This window comes from Palaemon carinicauda, chromosome 31 (genome assembly GCF_036898095.1).
Source record: "Palaemon carinicauda isolate YSFRI2023 chromosome 31, ASM3689809v2, whole genome shotgun sequence".
Lineage (NCBI taxonomy): Eukaryota > Metazoa > Arthropoda > Malacostraca > Decapoda > Palaemonidae > Palaemon > Palaemon carinicauda.
The window spans coordinates 31,494,535-31,506,618 of record NC_090755.1 but is presented as its reverse complement, the minus strand read 5'-3'; the positions used below and the strand labels follow the sequence as shown (position 1 = coordinate 31,506,618).

At 36.5% G+C, this 12,084-nt stretch overlaps 1 protein-coding gene across 7 annotated transcripts in view; it reads right to left on the bottom strand.

Moving 5' to 3' along the window:
• Gbeta13F (guanine nucleotide-binding protein subunit beta-1) overlaps nucleotides 1-11,120 on the bottom strand; it is a 100,427-nt gene extending 89,307 nt beyond the window's left edge. The window contains exons 1-2 of one of the 7 annotated variants that reach the window (XM_068355108.1): nucleotides 10,656-11,120; nucleotides 104-196 (exon numbers count right to left, since the gene is read on the bottom strand). The gene's annotated coding sequence lies outside the window, so the exon portion shown is untranslated. Of the gene's footprint in view, nucleotides 1-103; nucleotides 197-9,724; nucleotides 9,900-10,233; nucleotides 10,362-10,405; nucleotides 10,591-10,655 lie in introns of those variants that run through there. The other 6 variants (XM_068355109.1, XM_068355110.1, XM_068355106.1 and 3 more) reach the window with 6 other exon arrangements.
• Nucleotides 11,121-12,084: the final 964 nt, after the last annotated feature.

Below are 12,084 nucleotides of genomic sequence, written 5' to 3'. Positions count from 1 at the left end.
CTGCACATTTAACTGAAGTCCATATGCAATGATCACTGAAAACCTTAAACCATTACAGGGACCTTGTATTAAATTAAGATATAACATATAATATAGTATATACTTATCAAGAGAAGATCAAATCCTGGTTTTATCAAGAGAAATGTATCGATGTATGTCAAATTCTCCACTCCGTGGCTGCCACCATCTTACTTACCTGAAAAAGAGGAAAGGTTTGTAAGCACAGTACCATAAGAGTAACATGACAGTAGAAAAGAAAATATATTTAAAATCATGATAAGAATACTGATAAGCTAAGAAAAGATTACGGTATGTATCATCAGAGAATTGTATAATTCAAAATTACTTCAATCTGAACAATTGCACAGAAATTGGGCTAGTTTTAGCGCAAAATTTTGAAACCATCAATAAAGTACACACACTTCACAATCAGACAGTATTACACTCATTTCAATCTTGAAATCATCTCAGCCACCATCAAACATAACTGTGAAAAACAGCATACTGTACATCTACAAATCACCGATCAAAGGGAAACAACTGCAATGAACACTGGTAAAACAAATGACTAAATATAAATCAATTATAGGACTGAAGAACTAAGAAATTAGCTATGACTAGAAGGAAAGCGGTACACCATATAAAGAACGATGATTGTAATGGCATGAAAAATATCTTTAAAATATAAACAGCATATATATCACACAACGCACAAATCTTCATCATCATTTACAAATCAAAATAAGGTTTGCACAGTACAGTACGGTAGTTTATGCCTATAGAGGTTTTCATTCTTTTGAACACACTGCACTTGAGGATGAGTATCCATCCGGTCAGTATCGTGTGTATTCTTTACCTAATCATGGCAGGATGTCGATATTCCCGTAATATATTTGACATTCCAAATCTTAAAAACCAAAAGAAACTGAACTATCCACAACCAAAAAGGACATCGGCTAGATTTGTATTCCTTCCAGTGTCAAATTCCCCTGTCGCATGCTTTTCATCACGAAAAATACTGTAAAACACAACAGAATACCATAAATCTATATTCAAAAGTGGCTTCATAGGTCCTAAAAATGAAAGCAGCCCTTCAAATAGTCAAAGTTTTCTATCTTTATTATGAACATAAAGAATTTTGTTAGTCGAGTAAAAAAAAGATCACTGTTGGCAAATAAACTGAAGAACTCTGACCTAATAAATGTCCGGAACTCACCACAAAACTGTAGTAGAGTATTAGGCTCTACGTCGAAATCATATGAGCAAATCATATTTTAAGGGGCGTTAGTGCAAAAAAAGATAGAACTCTTATTGGGCATAAAGTTATAAGGACCAGATTTTCGAGCATTTTTAGAGAATTCTTTTAAAGCATTCCATTTTCAGGTAGTTCAAATTAATCATTAAGAAATTTTAAACCATATGCAAATTCAACTTACTAGAAGATAACTACATTCAGTAACCACCAAGCTGAAGCCCAAGTCTAGAAAAAAAAAAACAAAAAAATGAAAACATGATGTAGTAAGTTGAACTTGTAAACTATTTGGCTTTAATTTTCATTACATTCATTGTTAAACATTAAATGCTTGGGTTCTATATTTGAAATTACACAACATTGCACTGCATGAGGTCTACAAAACTAAATAGTTTTCTTTCAATAAATGAAATTTTAAAAATTCAGATAAAAGATTGAAGACCAGAGGATGCACAGTTATAGCCTTGTAGGGTACAACAGTTCAAGTTTGAAAAACACTATATCGGTAACTGTATTTCAATAAAAGTTATACCAAGAGGTAACAAGCGGATCACGATTCCAAGATTTTTCTAGTATGTAGTCTAATAACAAAACTAGAAGGTTCTGCTTTCTCTTCTTACAAGAATGCTGTTAATTACTCATTAGGACCCAAATCAGGCAATATATAGCAACCTGAAACTAACATCTTGCAAATCTAGTCTTATTACTGCTTAAGGTAGTCTAAGAGTATAGAGTCTTCTTTGATAGAAACAGCAATTTTGTTTTGCAAACTCAGAAAACACTGGTGGGCCAAAGGTACAAACTGAAACCCCGATAACCTTGCAAGGCTAGTTTAGAGATATACTGTACCGAGTTCAACAAACAAAGGCATGCGTGCTCCAAGAAGCAACAAATGGACACATTGGTCTCCCAGATATTGTGCATAAATAAAGATTGAGCACATTTATGAGGGATGATTGACAACAAAAATGTGAACTTTGAATGTATCACTATTCCGCATCCTTACTTTTTTATCAATGGCGTGAAATAATCATCAACCATTCACCCCTTAACATAAAGCCATCATATACAGTTAGATATACATGAGATAACTACAATCGTAGGTAACTCATTATACCATTGCATTTCTAGAATGTATGTTAAAAATAAACTGGTGATTACTGAACTCCTCATTATTCTTAAAATGATTGATTGATTGATTTGAGGTTTTCTGGCATCCCAACATACTCTTAAATTGACTAGGTGGTTTCATTCCTAAGCAGAAACAAGAGAAACTGGTTGAAATTTGAGAAAATACTATATCAACATTAAATGAAAATGCTATAACCAAAGTAAAGAATGATCTGGCACTTTCTTGTTACAGTATTTCGCATTATGAATAAACTATCACAGCATTCATATAGCTTCTAAGCATTGAAAGTGGTAACAGAACATTATAAGCAACTAAAATGTACAGATATGAAGAATAATCAGCTCAAGAGCTAAATAACAATTGGCAATGTCCTAAATGCACTAAACACAGCACATTTTTGCCTCAAATGGATTTCTGGATGGACTTTGGGCCACAGGGACCAGGCAGGCCATTCAGCACTGATGTGAAATTGGAGCAAAACCCTGCACTTGCATTATGAAGTTGAAAGTTAAATAAAGATGGTAAGCAAGAAAAGAAAAAAAAGGACAATACAAGGTTATAATGTGGCTTGTGTAACTAGGAGCAGCAAACAAGCTACAAAGACAAGCATGGAAGGCTAGTGGAGCATTCGCTCAAGGAGGGTTCCCTGGCATAGATAGGCAATAACTTTCACCGAGAATCTTCAAAGAATGCAGGGTTTGCCTTCAAACTTTTCCCATGGGACAGAAACATCAAAACTATGCTTTCCATTGGGAAGGGATGGCTTAACTGCAACTAAAAATTTTACTAAGGACCCTTACTTCTTTGCATGGCAAAACCTCCAGGACTGGACTTGAAAGTTCACTCTCGAAAGTCATAGAGGGGAACAAAGAAGGCATACCAGAAGTAATAATCTTCGTTTTCTATAAGACCATAATAGAGAAACAGGATTCAGTTACCAAAGAAAAAGCTAGACAATAGAATTTCATTAACGAAGGTAAGCATATAGAGGGACTTACTATTGGCAATTTTACTATGATGTTTGTCTGAAAACAAAATTCTTAATAGACAAACAATTTTGGCTGAATGGAGGGTTGGAAAGGCGTGGCCAAGTAAGAGGAGATGGAACAGCCATCTATTAGGGGATATACACCATTGCTAGAAATAAAACTCCTGGATCTTGCTTGAAAGCAAATGAAAAGTTTGTAAGTCAGAATTGGACTCAGCCTCCTTTGAGTGAGGAAGCAAGTCTTTAATCTTTAACTATTGAAGAAGCATTTAAAATATCTTAATGCTCTGGTGATCCAGACCATGACAAAATTGCTGTAAGGCTCATGAAATTTGCCCAGGGAGCAATATCATGTGTCAATTTACTTGCATTGACTTTTTCTTGCGTACATAACAAAGGAATAAAGATAATTACTGAAAATTACATTAGAAAGCTGAATAAATCTTCTATACAACACTTATGGTGTCATAGGACCCCTGCGAGAGTTAACGGCCAAAGAAGGGCGGAAAGAACCATAGGGGCCGCAGATATCAGCAGAGCCAACAGGTGTACTGTATCCTGAATAAGACACATTAAAAACAAGAGAAAATTGCATTTCCAAAATGGTAGGCAAAACCCCATGAATATCAGGGTCAGTAGGATGAAGACAGGAGCAAGAGAGAATCCACAACATATTGAGCAGAAAAAGTATGAATCGCAGGAGAAGGAAAGAATAATGGGAGCCACAGGCACATATGTACAGTACATTGGGAGTAATATTAAACACTTTATCGAGTGCAGGCACAGACATACATGTGCACTCAGGAGTAAGCACAGTTGAAAGCCTTGACATGTATGCATAAAAGGAAACATTTTAGCAGATATACAGTAGTGAAAGGAGTTAGAAGGGTGAGCTCAAGAGACAGCAAAAAGAAAGACTGCATTCTTCTGATTATTGATATACTGTGGGTAGGAAACCATTATAAACTCCTTGCAATTCATACAAAGATCTTACAAACTAACTCTGATCTTTCTTTCAAGAGAAACATGACATGACCAAACCAACCTATGGAAGCAATATGATACAGTCTATCAAAAAAGAGAGCTACCGTAATTTTTTCCTAAACAAACTATGTCGAGACCATGACAGGGTGAAAATCAGCAGTCTCACAAGTTTCTGAAATAAGCATTGAGGATTAGGGAAGGAAGCCAAGTCCGTGAGCACACCAAGGGCCTTGATATTTTTGCCATACTTTCATCTCTAGTGTTAGATGTAAAGAGAACTTGAGAAACAAGAAGTTAAGAACCTGACACTGACACACTTGCAGAAAAGGGGCATGAAACCAAAATAGAATGAACGGAATACAACAATATCCAAAGCACTTATCAAATTCTTTTGCACATTAACATCCAACTGTAAAGTAGCTTATACCTCAGAAGGAACAGAGAGAGATGAAACTGGAAAGGGTGAAGGTGTGTGAACACATGTAAGGCAAAGAACACCAACTTAAATTTTGGTCAACTGATAAGTTGAGACTGTTCTTGCAAAAGTTTCTTAGCAATTTCTTAGCTTTGTACTATAAAGTATTACCCAATGACACTAAAGTACAGTACAAAGGAGAAAGCCAACATTCTTTGCCTCTAAATTAAGGTACAGTACTGAAATTCATCAAACTCTTAATCATTCCTTGCTTATGCAGATTGTGTGCTTACCACACCTTGACAGAGAGCAAACCAAATTGGTTGTAAACAAACGTTAGCACATCCTCCAGGAAGTGAAAAGGAAATACACAGCTATGAATTGAGACAAAACCCAGAACAAAAAACATTCCACTTTTTTTTCCCATTCAAGGTCATGCTAAGTAAAATATATTATGAACATTAAGGAAGATTCCCTGAAAATATATAGATAAAAAGGACTGAGGGATATCTAACTTAAAAAAAAAAATTAGCGGTACATGGTCATTTTGGTTGGCCATGACAAAATGAGCTACAGTATAGTCAGCCAGCTCAGAAAAGCATTTGATAAGATTTTTTTTTCATAAGTGATCACAAATGTGCTTCAAGAAAGTTATACAGTATATAATGGAATGACCAAACTGGTTGCTCCTTTCAGAAATTCCATTTAGTGAAAAGCACCTTCGAAAAATTTATAATTATTATAGCATATGGAGGATACCACCAAACTTCATTAACTAAGTAATAACTACATAATACTGAGTTGTAAATTAAACACTTTACACATCAATATGGTGCTGCTATAAGACAAACCTCATGGCAATGGCCCTCACTAACCTTCCATTTTTATACAAATGTACACAATATATTGACTGTGACAACATAAAGAAATGGTAAACCAATTAATTGAAAACTAACGCATTTAAAAGATCATGATGTAAACCAACACGATTTTCTCACATTACTTACTCCCAAATTTGTTACTGAAGCAAGTTACCTAACAAGGTCATACACACAATGTTAATTTTCATTTGTTACTTGAAAAATTCTCTCCTGCTTTTCCTTCAGATTATTCGATAACACATATACTGAAAAGGAAATAATCATTCAAGTTTCTGTACATGATATTATTATGACTTTGCAGAAGGTCAGGTGTGGTCCAGTGTACAGGAAAACACAGACATGTGAAAGCCACAAACTGGTTCGTTCCAGTTTCTCGTACACTGCCTATATCAATAACATGACATCTACAGAAATCATTATACATATGCAACAAGCTTATTCATCTCCCCAGTTGCACTACATCAGCTTGCTCAATACTCTACAGTAACCCGATAACATACGATTGTACATAATAAAACAAGGTTATGTTTCAAGGATAACAAAAAAAAAAAAATTAAGCTGATGCTAAAAAATTTGCTGAAATAGTGTTAGGTAAGAATCTATGGATATTCATAATTCAAAGTAATTATAAATTTGGACAAGTTAGGTTAAAGAAAATTTCCCAATCAAACTGAAAGCCCTTCTTTAAATGCAATAATTATATAAATACTCTTGCCAAAAACAATATTCAAAACATTAATAAATCTTCTCAAGTACAGTAAACCCAAATTCATCAATAAAATGAGAATACATAAAAGGAGACCAAGATTTTAGATTTAAATTATATACTTCAGCATTGAGGCATGTTTCCAGAACTGCAAATAAATGAATAATCTCTTTTGCAAAAGTACATAATGCCTCTCAACTACCGTAATACAGAAATAGATTTACACGAGCAGTTTGCCCTAAATGAATCCCTGAATCATGCCTATGCAAGACGTTGGTACAATACATAAAAAAAAAACCATGTGCTAAAAACAATACAAAATTCCTTTACACCACTCCTCAGTGTAAGGAAGTCGAAGCCAACAGTGAAAAACTGGTCACTGATTGCGTGCCGAGGTAGTTATCTCTCTCTCTCTCCCTCCTTACACCACTACCACTACTACAAATGGAAATTGAAGAAAGCGGTTGGAAAGAATTTTTGATAGTGAAGGAAAATCAGAAATAGCAGTAACAGTAATAATAATAATAGTAGTAGGGGGAGAGAAAGAGAGAACTAGCCTGTGGTCAGTTCTTTACCACCAGCTTTGACTTCCTTACAACGAGGGAAGTGGGTAAAGAAACTTTGGATTGTGATGGTACCTACAGTACAGTAACATAGCAACAGATTATCATCATTACTAGGTAAAGCTACAACCCTACTGAGAAAAGCAGGATTCTGCAAGTTCAAAGGCTCCAATAGCCCAGTGAGGAAAAGAAATAAGAAAATAAATAACTATATATGAGAAGTTGTGAATTAACACCTCGTTGACAAGATTAAAGCAACTATGCTTTCTAGACATGAGTGATTGACCAATACCAACTAACAAAAACAGCAGTAAATTCCATAGTACTATAAAAGGCAATGAATATTAATACTAGAAAAAGAACAACTATGACAGAGCTAAACTAATCGACACCAATAAAGGCCTGAGGAAGAGTTCAAGATTATCCAAGATTCACACTCAAATGAATGAAGCAACACCAATGGAAATTCCACTCCATCTACAAGGTTAGCAATACCTTAAGCCCTTACGTTTCAATGGACAACCCTTACCTAAATATGAAACCTCTGACTACATCACAAATGTTTATTGCACAGCCTCTGCAATATCCACTTTTGACAGCTGACTAACAATCATCCACTACAAAGGGAGGTTGACATTTTCCAAAGATACATAGCAATGGAAATGAATTGCATTTACACAAATCAACCTACATAAAAAATGGAACCTCTATAAACTTATTGGAGCTACAAATCTACACAGTAAGAGAATGACTGTGCTTGAAGCATGAAAAAAGCAAACATAAAATACGTTTTACCTAAGTTCAATAGCTTTAGATCCTATAAAAGATAATCAGTTTATCACCCAACTAATTTATAGTAGGCTCAAATACAAGACGTATACAAATCGTGTTTACATACAATTGATAATTTTACAATGCATAAAAAATCATGCTTAGCTAACCCACCACATTCCTTTCTGAACTATGATTTTAACCCTCTGGTGATCCCAACCATGTACAAAAACTATTTGCCAGGGAACAATGATGTCAATCGTCACCCTACTTTTGTCGACATTTCGTAGCGCAACTAACAAAGAAATGAAGATAGAAAGAAACTGAAAATTCTATCTATTTTATATATAGTACTAATGATTACCATACACGAACAGATGGCACCAAAGTACACCACCAGATCCTCAAGAGGATTAACAAATATACCCGACAAAACATACAACCGACAGCATCATCATGTCTAATTTAGTTCACAAAAATTTGGCAAGGAAATGTTTATCATACTTTACTCAAGTAAAGTCAGACTAAACTTACTATACCACCCTTTCAACTAACTACAGCTATCGGCCGCCTACTTACAAGCTATAAAGTGAACAATGTGGTACTGATTGCAAGTATTAAAGAATATACATGAGAAACGGTACAACCCGATACAAATGAGGTAAGAATAGTAGCTCCTTCACTTACGCAGATGCTTCATGGAATCATGGCACAATTAACTATCTGATCAATAACAAAGAAACCAACAGTAGCCTGTAACATAAACTTAGACTGCACTAACTTTTTCTATACGATTTCAATGCAAATCTACTCTATACTGTTATATTGTCCAATTTCAAGATGCTTATCTGCTAACTGGAATGGGTGTAAAAGGATAACTACTTTGAAAAAAGTTGAAAATGATATGTCAAACTTGGCCTTAAGATATACAATAACATCACACGTCTATTAGGGTACACGGTCAAACAGCATGGGGACCTCAAGGCCAAAAAAAGATCGACAGGTCAACATAGACCAATGGAAGTGGAATTATTATGCATTAATAAGAGGTCTAAACCTTACCAAATTAATAATACAAATTAATTACAAATCAAAACTCGATAAAAATTCTTACTAGATTTGAAGATGAAGCCTATATGATTATTATACTGTAGAGGTACTATATATGCCACTACTTATCCAATCATTTCAAAGACCATCAGAGATGCATGATAATCATAAAAGACATATTAAATATATTAACCTAAATATGTGGGAGTGGTAAACGGTTATGCCATTAACGAGCGCAGATTAGCCTACACTACATCTTGTTTGCAATATTTTCTCATAGATATAAACCACTAGCAGTAATCACAGTAAAATATACATAGAATTTACGATACCTCCTAAATATTGACTACTAAGGACAAATATTCATGGAGGTGTAGGCTACACACAGCCTAACCTGACAGCCTGGGCTGGCCTAAACACGAGTACACAAAACTAAACCTTTAGTAGGCCTTGGCACAACAGAGACTAGTCTATAAAAAGTCTAAATGATAAAGGCACATTTGATTTCACAATGATTGGGCTGGGTCAACAGAAGCCAGCCTACACCATCCCTGCCTCAATACCAGTGTTTGGCTAACCTTATTCAACATAATCGTGCATAAACCGCTACTGAAAAGGGAGTTAGTTCGCCTAGACCTACGGCCTACACCTCTACCACCACACAATAGCGTAAAAAACACAAAAATATCAAACGGTGAAAATTATGGGGGTAGGAGGGGGGAGGGTGAAAGATGCCGGATGAGCAACTGCCGATAACGCCCGGATGTAGTCCAAATTGGGATGGAATCTTATCAGTCTAAAGGGAAATTGGCATGAGGAATGCCACTGCTGGCCCTACCGATGCCGCCCTGTCACATACACGAGTTTATAGACACAGCCACTCCCACATAATGCAGTCAACAATTCATCAGAGCCGATGATGATGATGATGATGATTTCGTGGTTCTGACGGTTCGGGGTTTTGCTGCTCTTAATATCTTACTTCACACACTCCTGAGATCCAATTTTATCCAATTCGTGTCCCGTGAGGGGTGAGGGCCCCCCTTTGGCTCGACGGGAAGCGGAGAAAAAAGGGGCCACTTTAATTACACCACAACTTGACAGGACTTCGGGAATATAAACATGGCCGCTGTTCCACTCCTATATAGGTGTGTGTGTCGTTGTGGCAGCTCCTCTTTCCTCTCTCTCTCTCTTTCTCTCTCACCCCCTTTCCACACACAAACACACACACACACACATTCAACACAAAAGCTTTCGCCGCGTCGCAGGAGCAGGGCAAGAAGGATAAGGGGAAAAACACTCGAACCAAAAGGTTCCTGACGATGTGGGTTGTTTTTCCCCCCAAGGCCGAAAATGTCCTGACGCCCTTATGTTTTGCTTTTCAATTTTTTGTTCTCACATAGACAGATATCCCGCTGGGGGAAGCACACTGGCCAAAGCGTTATGGAATGATGATGATGAACAAGCCAAGGAGAAAGGGGGCAGTCCTACCTACTCTAATACGGCCCCCGAAAACGAATTCTTTTTTCCCAAAAAGCCGAAAGGGACACAACACGCACTATCAAAACATCAACTCAAACCACCACTCCTCCTATGTTTTCGATCGATTTTCTTCACAGGGAAGACCTCTCTCTCTCTCTCACTCCACCACCACCACCACTACCTCTTCTCTCCTCTCTCTTTTTCTCGCCTTCTTCTCTCTTCCTCTTCTCCTTCTTCTTAAGTCTTCTTTCCTCCTTGTCTCTTCCCTCTCTCCTCTTTTCTCTTTCCCTTTACACTTCGATCTCCCTTACAGAAGAAGAGAGGGTTTTTGAAAGACCTCCACTTCTCTTTCTCTCTCTCCCTCTCTCTTTCTCACTCACTCTCTCTCACTTGTGAGAAAAGCCATCATGTTTTTCCCCCACATTACTTACGCTAAGGAAAGTCGACACGGCGCTGCAACACTAGTCAGGGACACATAAATCCAGCGTTTCTGGGAGCTCCACCGTGCAATTGGAGATAGAATTTTGCGAAAATATATCGTCTCTTTTTCTAATTATGAATTGGCCAAAGGTGGGTGTGGGTACTGCCCGTGCTCACAGTCAAGGAGTCCCCGTGCCTTAATGATGACGTCACTCACACTCGGACACCATCGGCCGCACGCTCGGCGATGCTCGGCTCCTCCTGTTCAATCAGGAGTCAAAATGTGGAAACACTCTTCCTATTTACACTCTGCAACGATTCAGTAGCCTTAAGTTAACTCGAAATAGATACAGTTATTCCAGTCAATGTTTTTTACATAGGAAACACTTCACATAGAACGACAACTCCCAGTTTGACATTTAAGAGTAGCGTGCACAATCTTGCTCCGTGTGTGTTTCAATGTCTTGCCACCATCCCGCTACACAAAACTTTCGTCTGCTGCTGCAATACCACACCCTTCCATTGAAGAAAATGGTTCAAGCTAAAGCCATGATAGAAAACGGTCAATTAATTTCCCATTGTTTATTGTAAGACATACATATAAAGATAGCAAACTGAATGTCTAATGAACCAAAATTAACCTATTTTATGCAATTTAAATATACTAAATTGGTAACTCGGTTAAAGTTGCCATAATTAACATGTAGCTGTCAACCAGTAATAACTACCGGTACAGGTGTTTACTAAGTCCGGGTTAACACATAAACATCCACTTCTGCTGGAAATGGATATGTTTTGTCGAGATGAAGCTATGACATATTTATCAAATTCCTTTTTAAGTAATATATGATTACAATAATACCTTTAAACATCAAACAGGATGACTAAGTATTTGTTAATAAACATCTATCCCTTTTTAAAGACCCATTATAGTATAACACAATTCAGGTGTAGCAACTTAGCAAATGTTTTAACTAACAACCCTAAAAGAAATAATTTATATATATAAGAAATATTATGCAAAATTAGAAATAAACAAAACATTCATCTATTTTATTCAAATACTGAAAGAAGAAAAAAAAGAAAACGGACTACGAAATCTAAATATCGTAATTAAAAATCCTGTACCGTATTCCAAAGAATGAGGATTATCTTGAGTTTTAGTAAATAACATAAATGAACTAATTTGTTCGATCTTCAGTCTACATTCTACAACGAATATGGTACAACCCACATCGATTGGGTCTCTTTATGTAAACTCTGACAACATTGCTCAAGTTCACACAATGAGACTAGAATTGGAGGGCAGCTAACTTGCAGAATATATTTTCCGCATATATCTTTATGCCTTCGTAACATTAGAGTAATGAAATTAAAATAACCCTGTGCGTGACTCTCTCTCTCTCTCTCTCTCTCTCTCTCTCTCTCTCTCTCTCTCTC